The sequence below is a fragment of the Rhinopithecus bieti genome, unplaced genomic scaffold, assembly GCF_001698545.2.
Source record: "Rhinopithecus bieti isolate Rb0 unplaced genomic scaffold, ASM169854v2 scaffold_1673, whole genome shotgun sequence".
NCBI lineage: Eukaryota > Metazoa > Chordata > Mammalia > Primates > Cercopithecidae > Rhinopithecus > Rhinopithecus bieti.
In genome coordinates, this window is record NW_016804690.1 from 3,019,590 (window position 1) to 3,031,276 (window position 11,687).

Sequence of the window (11,687 nt, forward strand, 5' to 3'; positions counted from 1 at the left end):
TAAATCTATGTGTGTGTTGTGTATATACATAATCATAAGCTCATATTATTTGATTCTAATCTAGCCTCACAGGATTCATTCTAACCTTCTCTCATTGTTTATTTGTCACTTCTTTCTTTGACAGTGAGAACCTTGACTCTCATTATCTACAATTTATGTATTAATATTTACTTGTTTGGTTTTAGCCAACATGCAAAGTGGTTTCAGAATTGCTTCCTTGTTCTCTGATTTCTTTTTAAGTAGTAATCTGTTCTTGTTTCATGGATGCAGTATCCTCTTTTATTTTTTGAGGACATATTGTTTTCTAAAGTTTTCTTTCTTTTTTGTTTTCTGAATTTCTGTGTGTGTGTGTATTTGTGTGTGTGTATTTGTATGTGTGTGCATTGTGTAATGTGCATTATAGGTGTCTTGGTCTCTGTTTCCATGATAAATAACTTTTCAAAAGTCTGGTAAACCTTTTTTTGTGTGTATTCACGTTTAACAATAGGACCTTAAAGAAAAATAGGAATTTCTGTGGGGTAGAGGGAGATAAGTGGGGATAGAGGGATATGGTTTGGAGGGATTCCCTGTAGATTTTTCTTTCACTGAGGAACCTCAACTGTCAGTGTCTAGCAATAATTTCTTTAGGGCCATTCGGTTTTTTTCCCTGGATGAGAAGTAAAGGCATAGTGTGAAGAATATTGGGTTGCAGATGTGGGCTGATTTATTTAATGTCTGCTTTCCTTAGTAGACTATAATCTCTAATTCATTCAGGATCCTGAAGGCACACTTACATGGTGTATTAATTTCCTGTGGTACTGTAACAAATCGCCACACACTTGGTGCTTAAAACAAGAGAAGTTTATTCTTTCACAGTTTTAGAGGCCAGAAATAAAACAAAAAATCAAGGCGTCAGCATAGCCATGCACTCTCTGAAGTCTCTGGGGGAAAATTCTACTTTTCCTCTTCCAACCTCTAGTGGCTCTCTGTGTTCTTTGGCTTACGGCTGCATAACTCCAGTCTCAGCCTCCCTCAGCTTGTAGCCTTCCCCCTGTGTTTATGTCTTCTCCACTTCTGTTTCTTATAAGGATACTTGTCATTGGATTTAGGGCCCACATGGATAATCCAGGATAATCTCCAGATCACATCTGCAAAAACCTCTTTTCCACACATGTTGAAGTGGTTATGGCATTGACATAAAATAATTATTTATGGCAGTGACATAAAAATTATTTAAAATAATAATTATAAAATAATTATGGGGATTTAAGAACCCCATAGGAGCATTGAGGCCCCAAGGGAATAGCAACAGTGTGAAGCCATTACCACCCCAGGCTTAAAGGAAGAAGAGTAGGAAACAATGTCATGGGGGCTCAATGGGAGAGTCGCTTTGGAACAGAAGAATCCTAGTAGTAATCGTAGATAAATAAAACCTTTGCCAGAATTATAGCATAGAAGTAGAGGGAAAAGTGAGACAAGACATACCTTGACCTCTCCTTCCCCAACTTGCCCTTCAGTCTCTTGATGGTGTCTCTCGCTGGCCAAACACAAATGGAAACCAGAGGACTTGGGTGCTGGAGGACTCAGTCCACAAGGATTATCTCCAGCAGCACAGAGCAGATAAAAGAAGGTGATGAGAATGGGTCTCAGCAAGGTCAGGGGAATGGAGGGTAACAAGTATCTGTCTTCCTGCTTCAGCACTTTATATTTGATTTCTAGAACATAAGCACATTAATCCAAAAGTTAAATAAATGAGAGAAAGGTTGAACGAAAAACCTATAAACAAGATAAATGTCTTCACAGTGAAGATCTATAGCTGGGATGCAACCAAAACAAATGGAAATACTGTATTAGATTTTGTGCATCTGAACACATTCATAGTTATCTCATTTATTTTCTATTCTTTCTCCCTTTCTATTTTAAAATAAAACATGAATATAGAAAACTAAACAATACAAATGTATAGCACAGTGAATTTATTTTCAGGTCAAAACTCTTGTGACTCCCATCTCAGTCAATATGTAGAACTTTCCTGCCCACCTTCTCAAAACGCTCTTCTGGGTACTTCATCACATTATCCAGTCACAGCCCCCTTCATCTTTCCTACATAGCCAGCATCCTTTATAGTAATAACTTCCTTGCATTTCCTTAGGGTTTAATCACTGAGCCACTATGGTTTAGATGTACCTGCTTTTAAAAAAATGTGTTTTGGCTTTTTAATTAATTTTTACAGTTATGATAAGGTATAGATAACATAAAATTTATTGTTTTAGCCATTTGTATGTGCATAGTTCAATAACATTAAGCATATCACATTGTTGTGCAAACATCACCACCATCCATCTATTTTAATCCTGCAAAACTAAAACTCGGTATCCTTTAAACAATAATTTCCACTCCTCCCTTCTGTTAACCCCTGGCAGCCACCATTTTACTCTCTAAAGAATATTTTAATTTTAGGTAAGTTATCTTAAATTATAGTATTTATTAATTGTTCTATTTCTTTTCTTTAATTTTCTCCTTGGGAGACCTCTGTTTCTTTGTATTAGGTCTTTTACTTTTTTTGCTTTTTTTGATACTTGTCAAAAATCTTTTACAACTTCTTTTAATTTTTCTTTTTTTTTTTGAGATGGAGTCTCATTCTCTTGCCCAGGTTGGAGTGCAGTGGTGCGGTTTCAGCTCACTGCAACCTCTGCCTCCTAGGTTCCAGTGATTCTCGTGCTTCAACCTACCAAGTAGCTGAGACTACAGACGTGCGCCACCATGCCAGGCTAATTTTTCCATTTTTAGTAGAGATGGGGTTTTGTCATGTTGGCCATACTGGTCTCGAACTCTAGACTTCAAGTGGTCCTCCTGCCTCAGCCTCCCAAAGTGCTGGGATTACAGCACTGGTAGTACTTTAATTCTTTTATGTTTTTACAGTTTTTTTCTTTTCATTTTCTATTTCTCTTTAGGCATTATTTCTTATGTTTATTTGCTGTTGCATACTTTCTAGTTTTGTTATTTCCTGAAAGTATTTTTTCTTTTATTTTGAAGTCTTTCTTATGTCTCCTATTTATGTGTTTTTATTTTTACTTATGTGTCCTTCGTGTATTATATAATGTACTTTTAAAAATTTCTTTTGTTTTAAAATAATATATTAAAATGTTAATCCATTCTTGGAACATGTCTCTGGCAAGATTTCATTGTCTGTAGATGTGTTATTCTGATTCTTATTCTCTTTTTTTATATTAATTCTGTGTGATGTTTGACTTTTATACTTTTCTGTTGTTTAGCTTCCTGTGAAGTTAATTTATTTGCACTTTTAGGCAAAGACTGGGTTCAGATAGCTTTTATTATTGTTTTTAACCTTACAGAGCTCCCTCTTCTGTTGCTTCTGTGAAATGTTGGAACTAGAGGACTCTGTTTCCCATGTGACTTTCTTGGAAACCTTCCTTTTTCTTTGTTGTTTATGCTGGTACATTTTAATTCTGCCCCGAAAAGTTTAGGTTCTGCCCCCAGTAAGTCTGGCACTCTGTCATGGAGAGCTGTCCTGGTTGGCTATGATCAAAAGTTCGCAGGGACTAGGTTATATGTTTACCCCTTGAGAAATTTAGCAGGGATCCTTGCACTTAGCTGTTTGTGAAACAGTGAAACCCCTGCTAGAAGTCAAATTGTCTGCATTACTTTCTGGTGAATACCTTTTAGCTATTTAGGGATTCTCCTCCTCCCAGGTCTATCTGAATCTCCACTGCTTCCTTTTTTATTTTTCCTGCACAGTGTCAATATCACACAGTCTTCTGGCTATCGGCCATTAATTCCCAACTGCTTGTATTTTGGAATTCCTGAGGCTACTTTGACATCTCGTTATGTTATAAATGCTTTCCATGTTTTCACTGGCTTGCTTGCTATTTGCTTTTTCTATTTTCAGGTGGGAATCCAGGAGGATCCAAAATCTATACTACCACCAGTGTCATCACCCTCACAGAATCACATTATCATTTAACAAAATTAGTTTTCTTCCTCTGTGTAAATATTTTAATGGCAATTCATAGTCCAGTCCTGACATGCATTTTTGATGAGATTTCTTCTGAAGCATAGGTGATATACCTGTCTTGTAGGTAATGGTGGTTCAGTGGTTTTTCCTACTCCTATTCATCCTTCCTTTATGAGGTTTTCCATTCTCAGATGGCTTTTGCTTTGAGTTCCTCACAGGCACTTCTAACTCCTATTTTTTTTTTCTAAGCTCTTCTTCTCTTCCCCCCAGAACTTCTAACTCATCTCCATATCTTCCTGGACCATACTGTCAGCTCTAGTTAGGAACAATTGCTATTCTTCCCTTGTGTGTGACATGTCTGTTCCTGTTACTATTTCATAGCAAATGCTATCTTCCTCACTCACAAAGTCATGCCATTCAAGATGTGCTTAAGGTACACCTTCCCAAACTCGTATGGTAGCCTTTTGCTGACAAATTTTCAGTAAGTCAAGAAGTGCCCAGTCAGCCAGTGTAACTGTGATTCTTCCCTAGATTTCAATACTTCAAATCTGGAGTGGTTTGCACAGTATGCATTTAATTTATATGCATTTATTAGGTTGTTAGATATTCTTTTCTGTGTTCTATGACTAAAGTCTGATCCTCCAACCTCTGCCGAATTTATCTCAAACATATAACATTGATTAAAAGGGGAGACTGAGTGGAAATACCAAGACATCAGCAAAATTCATTAAGACTATGGGAAAAAAATCAAAGTTTATGTGATATCTCCCAATTCACTTGGAATTTCTCAGTTTATTCTCTGGGAATGACCAATCTGATTCACACTCTGAAGGTAGGAAGTTTGGTTTCCAGAGTTCTTCCTTTACTTACATAAAGAGAATATCCCATTTGCTTCCAAGAAGGTCTGAAGTGGCTTTCAACAAAAGAGAGGTGTAACAAAAAGCAGTTAAAAGAAAACAGAAAATAGAAAATTTTAGGAAAATATTGTGGTAAACATATTAACTACTAGATTAATATTGCCAGTAGAATTTTTAAAAATTCAATTCAGATTTCTAATTGTCAATGTAAAAAGGAAAATTATAATTACAAAAGCCTAATTTTTTGGTAAAAAAAAAAAAAAAAAAAAAAACACCATTTATTGAAGATAATAATTTTCATGAGATTGTGAAAGTAGGAAGGTTACAGGAAAGAATGGTAAGTCAGAGGATCTAAGTTTTGATCTTCTCTCCATTACTTACCAGCTATTTGATCATGGACAATTTACCTAGCCTTAGCCCCCTCACAAATACAATGGAAACAATAACCCAAATTTCTGTGGGTACTTGTAAGAATCAAAGAGAAATAACTATGCAAGTTAGTGTTACATGTCTAACTCAAACAATTCTCCAGCACTTCTCTTCTTTCCCACCTCTCAGGTCTTGCAGAACATCCAACCATTCTCCGAGCATGATACTTATCCCTACATAATTGCAAATGGTGCCTCTCAAATGCTCCCACTCTCTGCCAGCAAAGCCATGTTTAAGTCCCTCACACTCTTGCCAGCAAAGCCATGCGGAAGTGCATGAGGAAGTGAGACACACACTTCCACTGACAGGTCACCCTGGCTTCTGCCTTGGGGCATTAGGAACATTGCTACTACCACTGTGGCCTTTGCCCCTTACCTCTGTAAGTGGGACCTGCTGTCACAGCTGTCATAGCCAGGCCTTGTGTACTGCTAATGAGTCAAAGCCTTAATAGATCCAACCAGCACCGTGGTTTCCCAAATCCTACATGCATCAGTGTCAACCAGTGAACACATGTCTTTTTCGCCACACTGCTTTGGACTCTGTGTCTCACAGATATGAGTGAAAACAATTCATTTTGACCTAGCTACTTGCAGAGCCTATACCAACCATAAATTCCCCCCAGTCAGCCTGGAGGCCATGAAGTTGAGTCCAAGGAAGAAAAGAGTCGTGGAATACCTTCCAGTGTTCAGAATTGGTTTCTCTGGCATCTTACTTTAATGACTGAGGAAGTGTTACCGGGACAGATTTACAGGCCTGACTCTAATTCTTTAGATTAGTTTTTTCCCCACAAGTGGCTTCCAAGGTTCCTCATGCACATATAGCCTGGAAGAGTCACTTCAAGCCTTCACTATGAGGACTCAGATGTGACTGAATCCAGGGTGAACTTCACATTGCATCAAGCCAGGAGACCTTGTGCCAGATACCCAGAGGTAGATGGGAGAGGCAGAATGCTCAGATGTGCTGCCACTAAAAGAAAGGAAAATTTCTTTTTTTTTTTCTTTTTTCTGAGGCAATATCTGACTCTATTGCCCAGGGTGGAGTGCAGTAGCACACTCTCGGCTCACTGCAGGCTCCACTTCCCAGGCTCAAGCTATCCTCCCGTCTCATCCACTCATGCCCAGCTAACTTTTGGATGTTTTGTAGAAACAGGGTTTTGCCATGTCTTCCAGGCTGCTCTCAAACTCATGAGCTCAAGAGATCTGCCTGCCTAGGCCCCAAAGTCCTGGGATTACAGGCGTGAGCCACCATGCCCAGTCAGGAAAGGGATGTTTCTTTAAATGTTGAATGGTAGAAAAATGTATTGTATAATGAATGGGTATATGAAGTCTGTATGGCTGAGCTTCGTTTGGGGCTTTTTAATTTTGTTCAGTGTCGTAACATTTATACAAGCAAATTCAATTGTTGATGCAAATAAACAGAGGCATTTAAATTCAGATCATTTTTGTTTTAGTAGTGTATTTAGGAAAAGTATAGAAGTTGAAAGTATGGGCTTTGGATCAATTAGACATGTGGTTGAACCCTTTCTCAACCACTTGCTAACTTTATGTAGGGCAGTTAAATTCTTTGACACTCATCTCTGTATTGAGAGTAGTAAGAGTTTATTCATCATAGGGAGGTTGTATTAAATAAAACAATATATGTAAAATTCTTAATATAGTGCATGATAAATAATAAATATGTGAAATAAAGATTTTAATTTTTTTATTGTGTGTATAAAAATGGAGCTATGCTGGGGAGAGTGGTAAGATATATGCCATTTTCTAGGATGCACAGTAAAGAGAGTTATGAATGCAGGATCTCCTCTCAACAGTAGGTTTTATTTATTCGAACTCTATGCTACTGAGAGAAACTACAAAAAAATGTGTGCAGGATACACAGGAACTTTGGAGGAAAACTCCAACTCTTCCTTGGAAATATTTCCACAGAATAGAAATTGAGAGATAGAATCCACTTCCAGGACAGCAAGCTCCACTGAGGATAGCCACAGTCCAGTCATTGTGGTCGCTCACCAGGTTCCTAAAGAGCTGACATTTCCTACAACAACAGTAGTGCTTGTTCCTAGACTGTAGTAAGCATAGATAATAAAGCAGGTCAGAGGCTGAGAAGAGCACAGAGATGTGATCTCAATAAATCATTATCTTAGTCCATTCATGTGGCTAAAACAAAATATCTGAAACTGGGTAATTTATAAATAATGGAGATTTATTTCTCATGGTTCTGAAGGCTGGAAAGTCTGAGATCCAGGTGTTAACAGATTTTACGTCTGGTGAGGGCCCCATCTCTACTTTCGAGATGGCACCTTGAAAGCTGTGTCTTCCCGTGGCAGATGGGCTGGAAGTACAAATGCAGACAACAGCCTTCTTACACCTCTTTTATAAGGTCATTCATCCCATTCATGAAGCTCCACCTCCTTAGGAGGTGATCAAATACTTTTAATACTATCAAATATTAAAATACTTTTAACACCCCACCTTTTCATACTATCACATTGGCAATTAAGTTTTAACATACGAATTGTGGAGGGACATATACACTGGAACCATAGCAATCATGTTAGTTGTTTACCCTGTTTGCAAGCTCTAAGACCATGAGTTAGAGATTGTTTCCATCAAAAACAAAAAACTTAGCTTCCCTCAAAGAACCTATTTAGGATCATTGTTAGAAGCAGGATCCAGATGAGAAAGTGCTCACAGAACTAAAAAGAAAAAAGTTGTGGAAGAAGATGTTTAACAGGAAAGCACAAAAATTATTAACACTGTGACTAGTAGTGGCTTTACAAAGGAAGGAGAAGCCATAGCTCATGACCCCAACCCTTGTTTTCCAAGATTTTTCTTCATCTTCTTCCACTAATTAACTTTGCTCCCACCTACCTGCTTTGGAAAGGTGGTTTATGGAGGATTGTTTCTCATTTGATGCTCCTGCTTTTACTTTCATTCCTTCTAGCACAACTAACTCAAGTCTAGGACAGTGAAATGAAACTTTACTAAAGCATCAGGGATAACACAAAGTTAAGCCCAGGTGACACTGTCACATTATAGTGGCATAAACTGTGCATTGTCCAACTGCAGTGGTCGCCATGCACGTGAGCTCAGAATTACATCATCTCATTTAATAGGCATGACTTTCTTTAAGCATGTTCCCATCTACCTGATCTACCTCCTATGGCAGCATATTATCCACTAGGCTGAAGTCCACATTTAGAAACCAGTCTTTAAAAAGTCCAAATCCTGAGGAATGCAGATCAAAGGAAAATAAAAATGTCTACACCCACCTGTACAAGATTTGTCAACCAAATTCTGATTTTCTACTGGAGGAACTAATTTCTCCCAAGTTGACTGACACAAGTTAATTCAGAAGAAACTTTATACCATGAGTCCAGTGAGACAATATGAGCATTAATAACCACACAATATATACACTAATGAACAAGGGAGGGGTACTTATATTACAGAAGGGATCTGCCACTAATGAGTCATGCTGCTAATGAGCACCCAGCATGAGTCAGGCACTTCACTTGGGATATCTTGATGACAACCCAGTGAGGTGTATCTTGCCTTTTTACATTGTTGGTGTACAAAAGCATAAATCATCTAAGAGGTTAAATAATTTTCCTGACATTACTGTTAGTAAGTGATGAATTAATGATTAACTCAGGTTCAAACACCAAAAGTAGCACCAGCTGCCATTATTTCTACTTAATTCAAAAAGTGGCAAGGGGCTCTTCCACTGGAGGCCTACATGCCGCCGGTTGTGCTGCCGCCACGTCTCTAGTGATCCCTGAAAAGTTCCAGCATATTTTGCGAGTACTCAACACCAACATCGATGGGCGGCGGAAAATAGCCTTTGCCATCACTGCCATTAAGGGTGTGGGCCGAAGATATGCTCATGTGGTGTTGAGGAAAGCAGACATTGACCTCACCAAGAGGGCGGGAGAACTCACTGAGGATGAGGTGGAACGTGTGATCACCATTATGCAGAATCCACGCCAGTACAAGATCCCAGACTGGTTCTTGAACAGACAGAAGGATGTAAAGGATGGAAAATATAGCCAGGTCCTAGCCAATGGTCTGGAAAACAAGCTCCGTGAAGACTTGGAGCGACTGAAGAAGATTCGGGCCCATAGATGGCTGCGCCACTTCTGGAGCCTTCGTGTCTGAGGCCAGCACACCAAGACCACTGGCCGCCGTGGCCGCACCGTGGGTGTGTCCAAGAAATAAGTCTGTAGGCCTTGTCTGTTAACAAATAGTTTATATACCAAAAAAAAAAAAAAAAAAAAAAAAAAAAAAAAAGTGACAGGGGAATGTTGAAAATAAAAATGAAATTGTAAGTGAAGAATATGTTCAAAGATGGGTGCAAAACTCAACTTACATACACAATTCCTGGCATATTTAAAGGTGAATGGGGTGGATGGGAAAATAGAATCATTTAACCCTATGATTAAAATTGCAAAGATGATTAAAGTGCTGAATTATATACATCAATGGTTGTAAGCTGCAGTGGATGAATTCGAACTCTGGACAATAAAGACATTGAAATGACAAGTCTATCTCAGAGCCTGGTTGTAAAGCAGATAGTTGGAAAACTGTGGTTCCACGTTGCTAGAAAAGCAGAAGGGAGAGTTTGCAGGGCAGTGTTGAGTCTGAGAGAAAGTTTGGGTTCAGGGAAAGCTACGTTGCTAGCTCATGGCAATGCCATTTTGTAGTTGGGAGGCAGCTTGTTTGCAGCTTAGAGATGTTACCATGATCTGTTACTGAGGAGGTGGAACTTTGCCAGCTCGGTGGGAGTTCCTTCAGGAATCAGATCTAGCACTTCTTACCCTTAATTTCTCCAACTTCGGTGGATGTGGCCTCATCTTTTCACACTTCCCATCTTTCAATTCACCACAACTTGGAAGTTTCAGTAATACATCGTGTTGCCATTTTCCCCAGAACATCTTTCTCTTCCCCATAAAATCCATTACCTCTATCTGACCAACTCCCACTTAGCTTTTGGGCTCTGGGAAGCCTGTTCTCCATACTCAAGATTGGAATACTCCCCCATTACTCTCTCTCTCCGCCCCCCACTCCCCTCACACACACAGTGTGCCTAAGCAATTTGCCTCCCTTTACCTTCTTTATACTGCATTATAGAAAACTGTACAAATCCAGGCCGGGCGCGGTGGTTCAAGCCTGTAATCCCAGCACTTTGGGAGGCCGAGGCGGGCGGATCACGAGGTCAGGAGATCGAGACCATCCTGGCTAACACGGTGAAACTCCGTCTCTACTAAAAAATACAAAAAAACTAGCCGGGCGAGGTGGCGGGCGCCTGTAGTCCCAGCTACTCGGGAGGCTGAGGCAGGAGAATGGCGTGAACCTGGGAGGCGGAGCTTGCAGTGAGCTGAGATCTAGCCACTGCACTCCAGCTTGGGCGACAGAGCGAGACTCCGTCTCAAAAAAAAAAAAAAAAAAAAAAAAAACTGTACAAATCCAAACACTTTATCTACAAGCATAACATCCCCAAATCCCTGTAATCTAGATATGATAAATGTTAAATTTAATGCAAACCTACTTCATTTGGCGAGAATAGTCATGCATTTTGCTGCCGAAAAATTGTGTGTGGCTGTGGAGGGCTGTGTGAGATTCCACTGGGGTGTTAAAATATACAATATAGGCACCAGATTATCTTTCTAAATCTGTAATTATGCTTTATGCTGAACTCTATCTGGCCATAAAAGTGTTAGCTGAGTGATGATGTGTCCATCCTGCACTGCATTCCATCCAATCCTTCAGGACAGGGACTGTACCCCACTCAGCACTGTATCTTCTTTTCCTAGAATGGTGTCCATACATAATCAATGTGTTTAATACAAGAATGAATAAATAAACATTGCATAGTCATAGTCAATCCCCAGGTTCACTAGCTGTCCCTGAACTCCCCAAGACAGAGAATTTCAAATGAACTAAGAAGACTGGAAAATGTAGAAGAAATTGTAAGATGAGTTTGCACTTGAAACATAGCAACTTTCATTCGTACATTCATTCACGAATTTATTCAACTAACATTTATTGTACAACAACTCTATGCCATATAATAAGCTAAGCCATCGAGATATTGGAACAATAACAATAACAAACAATACTAACACAAAACAGAGAAAGCAGAGATATTCAGAAAGAGATAAAAGACTGGCACACAGCAAGGTTTTCATTCAAATGAGGCACTTATCCTCCCTAAGTATGAAACATGTCTATTTTGAATTCTTAGTTGGAGAAGAGTTTTGTGTTAGCAATTCACTGTTAGTTTTTATATCATTTTACTTAGGGATAACAAAATATCTCCGTAACCCATTTATAAGAACTGAAGAGTTCTTTCTCTTTCTAAAGTATTATCTCATAATGAGTTTTACTTCAAATGTTAAGAAATCTGGGAACCTGTTATCCGTTAGGGTTTGGTCATAAAAACCTGAA

At 39.0% G+C, this 11,687-nt stretch overlaps 1 pseudogene across 1 annotated transcript; it reads left to right on the forward strand.

The window, feature by feature from the left end:
- Positions 1–8,882: 8,882 nt before the first annotated feature.
- LOC108528218 (40S ribosomal protein S18 pseudogene) lies at positions 8,883–9,448 on the forward strand (annotated as a pseudogene). Its single transcript, XR_001885071.1, has one exon. The product of XR_001885071.1 is annotated as a 40S ribosomal protein S18 pseudogene (transcript).
- The last annotated feature ends 2,239 nt before the right edge of the window (positions 9,449–11,687 follow it).